This window comes from Herpailurus yagouaroundi, unplaced genomic scaffold (assembly GCF_014898765.1).
Source record: "Herpailurus yagouaroundi ecotype Mexico unplaced genomic scaffold, PumYag 165, whole genome shotgun sequence".
Taxonomy (NCBI): Eukaryota; Metazoa; Chordata; class Mammalia; order Carnivora; family Felidae; genus Herpailurus; species Herpailurus yagouaroundi.
Window position 1 is genome coordinate 22,200,585 of NW_024412406.1, and position 9,462 is coordinate 22,210,046.

At 38.2% G+C, this 9,462-nt stretch overlaps 1 protein-coding gene across 1 annotated transcript in view; it reads right to left on the reverse strand.

Annotated features, from left to right (window-relative positions):
• The window catches only part of CLVS1 (clavesin 1), a 172,668-nt gene extending 164,626 nt beyond the window's left edge, over positions 1-8,042 (reverse strand). The window contains exon 1 of the mRNA XM_040487718.1: positions 7,856-8,042. The gene's annotated coding sequence lies outside the window, so the exon portion shown is untranslated. The remainder of the gene's footprint in view (positions 1-7,855) is intronic.
• Between the last annotated feature and the right edge of the window lie 1,420 nt (positions 8,043-9,462).

The following is a 9,462-nucleotide window of genomic DNA, read 5'->3' on the forward strand; positions in this document are numbered from 1 at the left end:
TGTCCTAGGGGTATGAATACTAACTAATAAGAGCTTTAATTTCCAATTTATTATAACTGTAGTTATTATGTCCCAGGCACTTAATACTCTCTATTTATATATTACATTCTTTAATCTTTAGAACTGTATGAGAAGAGTATATTATTGTCTGCATTTTTCAGGTGAGGGAACTGAGGCATAGAGAGGTAAAATGAGTTGCCCAAGGTTACACAGCTACTAGCTGGCAGATATTGGGTTCAAGACCAAGTAATCTTTCTCCAGTCCCATGCTCTTTTCTACTGTGCTGTTCTGCCTCTTATGTGTAGCAAAGAGGTTCTAATATTTACTACTTAAGAGCTGCGTGACCTTCAGTGAGTCACCTTCCCTCTCAGAACCCTACTGTCCTTTACTAAAATTCCTTCTAGATTTACCACTCTATAAGCCTAAATGTGCTGAAGGAGTTGACAGACATTCTTCGGTAGCCTAATACCATACCTTACAGAAGTCTAGTGTTGTCCTTGTTTCTTCGCCAGAAGATGACTAAAGCTGTTTAAAAAATCTAGCTGTCGATGCCTTTTCCAGCTGTCGCAAACTTTTGCTCTTCCTTTATGTATGTTCCTTTGGCTAAAATGCCAGATCAAAGATCTTACCATTCTATTTGAAGGATTGATATTTTGCCATGCCTAGCAGAGTGCGAAACATGATCCGGGGACTGAAATGTGCTTGATAATCAAAAAGGGTACTTCAGATAGATGCATGTGGGCCTCAGAAACCACCTTTCCCATTGCTGTTTGGGTCCCAAATGATTCTTTTTTTAGACATTGTTACAGATACATGGAGAGTAACTCACCATGTGCCCTAGGGAGCCCAACATAGGAGCTAACTTCCACTTCTAACGCATGTTTTTTCTAATAAACTACACATTTAAGTAGTAGTATTTTGTATGAGAGAGAGAAAAGAAGAATCTTTGTATTGTGATATTTGAAATCATGGCATCCATAGATTTAAGATTCTCACTTCCTCTCAAGTTTCCATTAGAAAAGATCTATTTGTGTATTCCCTTATGCAAAATTCAGCGCACGCACACACACACACACACACACACACACACACACACACACACATACCTATAAACATATATCCTAGTATTTATGAACTAAAGAATCCAGGTGGAAAAGTCATTTCAGAAAGCAAAATAATTGAAATAAAATTGATTTTGGTTATGTTATAATTTATTACTTTCATTTATTTCATTATCTTCAGAAACGCACATTAAATATAAGCCAATAACCAGATCTTGTCTACAGACTATGTACATGTGTATGTATTATCTCAAAGCATTTTACACCAATTGTCTTTCTTCATTGTTACAGTGATACTGCAAGAAGTAGAAGAAAAAGAATTCTTTAGGAGATGCTGAGGACCATGTGAACTGATGTAGGTAAAAGTGCTTTGGAAATAAAAAGCTCCATTTTACACTTACTGTAATCTTGTTGATACCATAATTTTGTCGTTTCCAGGTAAATAAAAAGATACTGAGTCTTAGAACAACTAAGCACTGGTCTTAAGTCAGATAATAAACTAATGTTAAAAACTCGGGCCATGAGGAAACAAATATTTGTTGAGTACTTATTATGTGCCTACAGCTTTGATGTTCTATGATCTCATCTCCACACCAATCTTTAAAGCCGGGTTGTTAATTATTATATGAGAGGATAAATCTGAGGTTTAGATAGATTAATTATAGCTAGAAGAATGAAGATTCACACCTCAGTCCACCTGACATAAAGCCCATGTTCTATCAATGACCTTGCCCTGCCACTCAGTGTAGGTGATTTCTCTACACCACTTGTCCCCTCACAATGACTCACTCACACAACAGGCACACACCCACACCCCACCAGTCCTAAGGAAGATCATTTAAAGGATGTTGTAAAGTTGGCCAGATCTGGGGAGGAAAGAGTATATTGTTGTCACGACCAGAAAGATAAAATCTATGAAGCCTAGATACTGTTGGAAATATAAGAACATCAATAAATAATGAAAATACTTCAAATATTTATTGCATTGGGATGTTCTTGGTAATACAAAGAATCCTTCTAAGTACACATAAATTTAAATTAATATAAATATAAGTGAGAAACTATACCCACATTTGTTTTTATGAGAAAAAAATGAAAAATGAATCTCAGAGATAAAACTTTCCACATGAAAGTCTAATCAACTACCTCATTCATTAGTAGGTGTGAAAATTATGTTTCCAGATTTTAAATGAATATTGAATTAAGTTAACCCCAATGACTCTTCACCTTTCTAAAATCTCACTTCAAAATTTTTAACTATGTTTTTCCCCTAGGAATGCTGAAAGGAATTTTTATACTGAATGAAATAAAAATAGATGCTGCTGATACATCTAGACAAAAATTGAAAATCACAGTGAGCAAAAATCTTTTTTTTTTAAGTACAACTGTATTTGAAATCTTTTCCGAAAGATGATAAGCTCCCTTACTGCCAGTGGCACCTACATTTAATCTTAGAGGCTGGCTGATTATAATATTCTTTGGTGCTAAATAGAAAAGAGTCTTTTTTCCAAATGATGAATTTGAAACTGACCATTAGGGCTTGTATGACTTCTCTGCATAAGTACTGGCAAAAGAACATAAATCCTGGGAGTAACAGAATGGTTCCTAGTCCATCAATGTTCTCTCAAACATTACCCAACTTGCAGTTATGAACTACTTATACCAGGGGCAGGGAGAGAAGTCTAGAAGGATAAAAGGGAGACCTTTAATCATCTGAAAGTACAGTGTGACCAGAATTTAGCCCCTGGCTCACGGTCGAATGTCCATCACCTTTAGCTCAATCTTAGCCCAGGGCTTACCCTTGCCATATAAATATTCATTGTGTTGACTCCATTGGCACCCTTTAAAATAGCAACTAAGCACACAGTCATCTTCTCTCATTTGCTCTTCCCACAAGAAAGATTAAGAGTAAATTGGAATGAGTTCCATCAGAGTAGAGACACTGGGAACCTGTACCCAAAATAAATGCCAGGTCAGAATTAGAGTAGTCTGGGACGCTGAAGATGGACCTTTTGACAAACGATTGTGACCTTTGTTCTAGAACAAGCTATACGACTTTTATTCTTTTAGTTTGCTTTGGGAAAAATAATTCAAGGAGTTGATGGAAAAGACAACTTGTAAAGAAGGCATGGGGCTTTTCTGCCTCTTCACTGTAGAAGGGTATTTAGTTGAAGTAGTGTTTACCTTATACCTCACTGTATGTTAAATAAAGACAATCTACAGGGAAAAATGTATTAAGATGTAGAAAATTAGACTAGAACTTTTTCTATGCTATTAAACTATCCCCATAAGAAGTCACTGGCAGTCAATGCCCCAATTTAAAATTTAATTTTAGTTGCGCTTCTTAGGAGTATCAGCAGGAGGGAAAGGAAAAAACAAACAAACATGTGACTCTTCTCTCATCAAGGGAAGAGGGTATTTCTCTAAGAATAGACTCTTTAGAGGAAGAAGATCTGGAAAAATGTAAGAAAGGCAGGGTTCACCCAAAGATGGCCACTAAAGCCACTTGCTTTCTTTTCCTCTCTGTTTTCCCCAGCATTCTATGTGACTGGGACCCTTCTAGATGTGATTAGGCAGATGATGTTGGCCACAGGAATCAAAGCTAAGAAGACTTCGAGGTCAACATAGAACACAAGGTGCATAAGGGTGAGGTGGGAAGAAAGGGGTTATTTGTATAACTTTCTCCTCAACTACAGTTATAATTTCTAAGCTGTTATTGTCTTAGATCCCAGGATGGTTCTTGTTTTGTTTTAGTATGAGTGCCATTATTTGTTAATCAGATATTAAGGTGGAAATGTTTAAAAAGAAGGAAATTGTTTGTTGCCTTTACTTCTCAAAGTGTAGTCCATGGATCAGCAGCATCAGCAGGACCCAGGAGCTTATTGGGAATACAGGATGTCAGTACCCACCTAGACCTGCTGAACGGGTACCAGAATTCCCAGGCAATTTGTATGTACCTTGTTTGGGAAGCACTGCTCAAGAGGATTTGCAGTGAATCAAAAGGATTGAGAAGGTAGGTTAATTACCTGTGAGGTCAAGCTCACCCTGTCTGTGAAAAACAGTGCTACTGTGTCCAACAGGAGACTAAAAGCACATCCAGTATCTCACTCCTTTTGGAATACCAATGCTCATAAAAGTTTGTCAGATCGCTCACTCCATTAATTGTACATGTGCTTGTGTGCTCTAATATGTAAACAGAAAACAATGAAGAAAGGAAGGAGTGGGGTAAGCAAGAAATGCTAAGAGAAAGGAAGGGAGAAAAAGAAGGAAGAGAGAGAAAAAGAGGAGAATCTCATGTTTTGTCTATTTTGTGTTATTTTGATCACACATCAGACTAGAGTTCTCTTACTCGTAAAACCTATGATGGGAGCCCTTCCGCCATTCCCAGGCCCAGGACTTCCCTTCCTCCCAAACTACAACATAATGAACACTGAATACACTATGTAACTTAAGACATATAAAGGTATGGAGCTTTAGGCAAGACATTTGACCAATAACAGAAGCTGAATTGACATGATGTGATTTTAAGGAGAAGAGGTGGAGAAAGTTGGCTTACATAATATCAATAAATTGGAGATGTGGTTAAAAGGGTCCAGAAGACAAGAGCAATCATCTTAAAACACATATGGGGAAAATTCCTGCTGGCTCAGAAATCAGGAAGAAGAAAGGCTCATAGAAAGTTAGCTGCCTACACAGAAAACTTTCTCCTGCCGAAACATGTCCATGAAAAGGGAGAGCACCTGGCCAGAGAAGAGATGATAAAGGGCTGTGAAGGGTAGCAGAGGTAGTGAACAATAATGAACTTATTAACTGAATAAATGAAAGGTGTTTGAGGGAAGGTGAGTGTCCAGTTGATTTCCACATCCATGAAGAATCAAACCAAAGACAAACTTCGCTTTAGCGAAGACAAACTTGGCTAGAAAGGTAAGCATGGTTCTATCTAGAGAGATACAACACTTGGGATTGACGTTAGGGGGTTACAGACTTGCAGCAATTCACATTGTGGATCTTCTCCTGAAACAAATGTATTACACTGAAATCTGGATAAAATGAACAATGATCAAAATTATCAAAATTTGGGAGAAGGGTGTAATGTAGGAAAAGATCTCTCTTGGCAATGTTGAGGGGTATTTCTGGGCTGACTACATGGGACCAAACTTCGTAGTTTTTATATTCGTTTTGCTATGTTACCTCCTGTCTCAGTAACTATGTAACAGGAAAGGAGAGAAGATCCAAATAAGTCTGAATCCATTTACTAAGGATGACTCTGCTTTGAGGAAGTGTGTGTAAAGTCATGAATAGACTTCTCAGGGTTAATAAGGTGTCTTTTTGTAAAGCTTGCAAAAGTGAGAAGACACCACTAGCTCTGAAGAGTTCCTGAGTCCCCCGTTTGGGAAATAAAAATTTACCAGCTTTGCACTCCATGATTCCAAAAGGATGTGCCCTTTGTGAACATGTCTACAAAAATGTATGATGCCACTGTGATGGGAAATATGTCTTCTGTTCACCTTTAAATCCATTATAAAAATGAGAATGTTATGTTACTGAAAATACGAAAAAAGTGAAATAGCCCTTAATAGAAGAAAGAATAAAAGAAGCAGCCAGGATAGGAGCACTTTATAAAAATTAATAAGCCTAGCATAATATTTCATCAGAGAAAGGCATCACTTCTGAGACAGATGCCTGTAAATCTCACCGAAGCAGCATTGTTTTGAATTTTCCCCAACCTCAGGAAATTGTATTAAGCACAGGAAGGCAGCAGCATTAGAGGCACTGGATTCCTGGCCTGAGTTTCTGTTTTGAAGCAGCTAGAACAGGCAATATGTACACTTTAAAAAATTATCTGGGATGAACCATTCTTTGCAAACAGATAAGGGTATATTAAGAATCTTGTTTCTTCGGGATGTGAGGGGTCTTTTTTTTACTGTGGATATTACCAATCTAAAGACAGTATATAAATGAGCAAATATTTCACCAAATATTTTCACTAGTTTTTTTAGTTTGAGTTCAAAAGTGAGTGAATTTTAGAGGCAAATTGAATTATGCCAGTATTTATGTAATTAATAGCGGCAAGTACCGTTTGACAAAATCTACTCTTCTTCATTCCAGAAGAGTATTTGGTGTGAATTTTTCCTCAAAACTTCTTCCAGAAGATACTTGTTTTTGACTAGCTTTATTTTTGACAAAATGAGCAAGCCAGTTTAGACAAAACTTGCTTCATTGACTCTTTTTTTTTTTTTTTTTAAGGAAAGCAGAATAAATGTACAAGAGTGATTTTTAAATAAGCCTTCTCTGTGCTCTGGTTTAAACTTAATTGTTTAATTAAGACATTATTTTCATATGAAAACACGATCCATTTCATTTTTAATTAAGATGTTATTTTGTTATTTTTATGAAAAATAATTTGCAAACAAAAAAACCCACCCAATACTTTGCTCTTCAGTAATAATTGATTAAATGGGTATTCACTGAAAGATTTTCATTTCTGACAGGCTCAAGTTCTTATTTTCTGATGTTTGTTAACTCTTATAAAAGAGATGATCCTGGATAAATTAAAGAGGTGCTATGACTTGGGTTTGGACCTTCCGGATATTTGAAAGATGTTCCAACTTCCCTTCAGCTGAGATAGAAAATGATAGCACTCTAAAAGCAGAGCCCAGCAGAACATAGTTACATAAAATGCCTTTTCAATTTTTGCACTCTATTACCCTTTACTATTATGGGAAAATGGTGTTATCGCCTGATTACTGAGAAAGCACACAAAAATCTCGCCTTCCAAATCCGAGTCAGTCCTTGACTAGTGATGAACAAAGACAGGCCATCTGCTCTGAATATCCTTACTACTTTGGCCTTTTGGCCAAGGGATCTATCTTCTCTGCCTCAAAGAGAGGTTTAAGGTTGGAAAACCGAAATGAAATAACTAGACAGGAAGAGACCCTGGAACAAATAGCACTTTCCAATGAGAGCCACATTTGTTAGGTTATCATCATCAACATTTTAATTTTTACTCTGGCCACAGAGTTCATCTTTGGGGGTCTCCATTTTACAAAACATTTCAGTAAAAAACTTAATTCCAGAGTTTCTGTAATAAACGCTTAGGAAGGTAAATTGGCGTGTGGGTGAATATGAGTCATCAGTCACCCCCACCCTGCTTCCTGGTGATTCTCCATTGGAAAACCAGAAACACAGATTGAGCTTACATATCTGTTTTGCTGGAATAACACTATACCCCAGGCCATGTTAATTTGCTGAACTAACCAAAACAGCCCCTAATCTGCTGAAAGGCAGCTGGCTAACTGCTGGTGTCTGGCAAGTGCCCCATCTGTCCCCCTGTTCAGGGTCTCTCTCTGTCCTGGCTTCACTTTCCCTTTCTCTCAAGCAGGCGTCTCTTTGTTTTCCAGGGTGTCGTACACCTGAACTTTCCTTCCTGCGCCTGAAAACTTGGGTTCTCTTGCTCTACCCTGAGGACCTCGGGCTTTGTCTAAGTGACAAGACACAGTTGTGTGGACTGTAGTTACGGCGCTGGTGATGGTGGAGATCATGACGGTGATGGTGGAGAGATGGGGGTGCTGATGGTGTAAGGGAGCGCAGGCTGAGCGGGCGCCGGGAGGAGGAGGATGGACCGCGAAGGCGTGGAAAGTGGGGTGCGGGAGGGTTGGAGTGCGGAGGGATTGCAGATGGGAGCTGTCCACGCACCGAAGTGCTGAAACGCCGCAGCCATGGCATCGCAAGAGCTGGGGGGAAAGGCGGGGAGGCGCTGCAAATACAGAAGGGAGAAAAAAGGCAACAAATACCTTCACACAGCCGCTCAGCCTTGCTTTAGGAATGTGTTTCTGCAGGTGTCCTCGCTGCTGAGCTGAGTGGGTGAGATCCCCTATTCTGGCAGGTTCGGGCTCAGATTTCTCTAGAAAGCTGTGAATGAGAGCCCCGGCTCCACGGGGCTGTGATTTTGGTAGGAGGCGTGTGCGCCGGAGACTCTGTCCTTCTATACCAAGCCTGGCTTTCCCCTGGGTCCTAAGTGCCTCCGCACCGCCGCTTTCCCCCGTTCCATCAAGACAATACCAAGAATTACTGTAATTTTGTAACACCTGGGACAAAAAGTACAGGAACCATCACCCCCGACCCCAACTACCACCAATCTTAAAAACAGAATCTTTCAGATTAATGCAACCTCTGAAACGGACCCGTGTGTGTGTGTGTGTGTGTGTGTGTGTGTGTGTGTGTGTGTGTAAATTTAACAAATGAAAAAGTATCACAAACCTACATGGAAAAGCACAGATTATTTTATTAACAAATGGTAGTGAGAAAATAAACAACTTGGAAAAGGCTCAAATTAACCCTCACCGCACCAGAATTAGCTACACAAAGATTAAAGAACTAAATAAAAAATAAAATTATTTAAAAAAATAAACTAGAAGAATACAAGAAATATTTTACTGATGAAGAAGTTTTTTTTTTAATTCTTTTTAAACGTTTTTTTATTTATTTTTGGGACAGAGAGAGACAGAGCATGAACGGGGGAGGGGCAGAGAGAGAGGGAGACACAGAATCCGAAACAGGCTCCAGGCTCTGAGCCATCAGCCCAGAGCCCGACGCGGGGCTCGAACTCACGGACCGCGAGATCGTGACCTGGCTGAAGTCGGACGCTGAACCGACTGCGCCACCCAGGTGCCCCAGAAGTTTTTTTAAGAATAAGAGGAATAGAAGCAATCACCACCCCCAAAATATCAATAAGATTGAATGCATAAGAATACTCTCAAATGTAAATTATCATAAAAGCATAAGTATAAATGACCATTTGGAAAAACTGCAACAGATATATGTTTCATACAGAAAATATCTCATATATCAAAAGAAAAATTCTTATGGCTTAAGAGGAAACAAGGAGAAAGAGCAAATGACAAGGAATTCACTAAGGAAAGGTAAGTGTATACTAAACCTATTTTAAAACATCGACCTTACCAGTATACAGATATGTAATTTAAAATAACACCAAGGTGCAGTTTGGGCTGAGGTTGTAAGTCTACTTAATGTCCCATACTGTTACAACAGTAACAATACTATAATAATAGTAAGAAAATGTAACATTTGTATAGGCCTATTTTGCAACATACATCCAGTATCATAAAATATACACACATATACACCAAGTAATTCCACTTTATGTACCTTCTCCTAATTATATAATCAGATATGCAGATAAAAATTTATGTACATAAATTTACATAAAGATTTATGTATATAAATTCAATTTATAATCATAAAGTTTGTCAAAAATAATAAAAACATTAACATTGTTTGTATATAGCCTGTTATATTCATGGCTACTAAAAACTTATTTTTGAAAACTATTAGCAACACAGAAAAATGCTCAGAAAATAGTAACGAAAAGCAAAATACC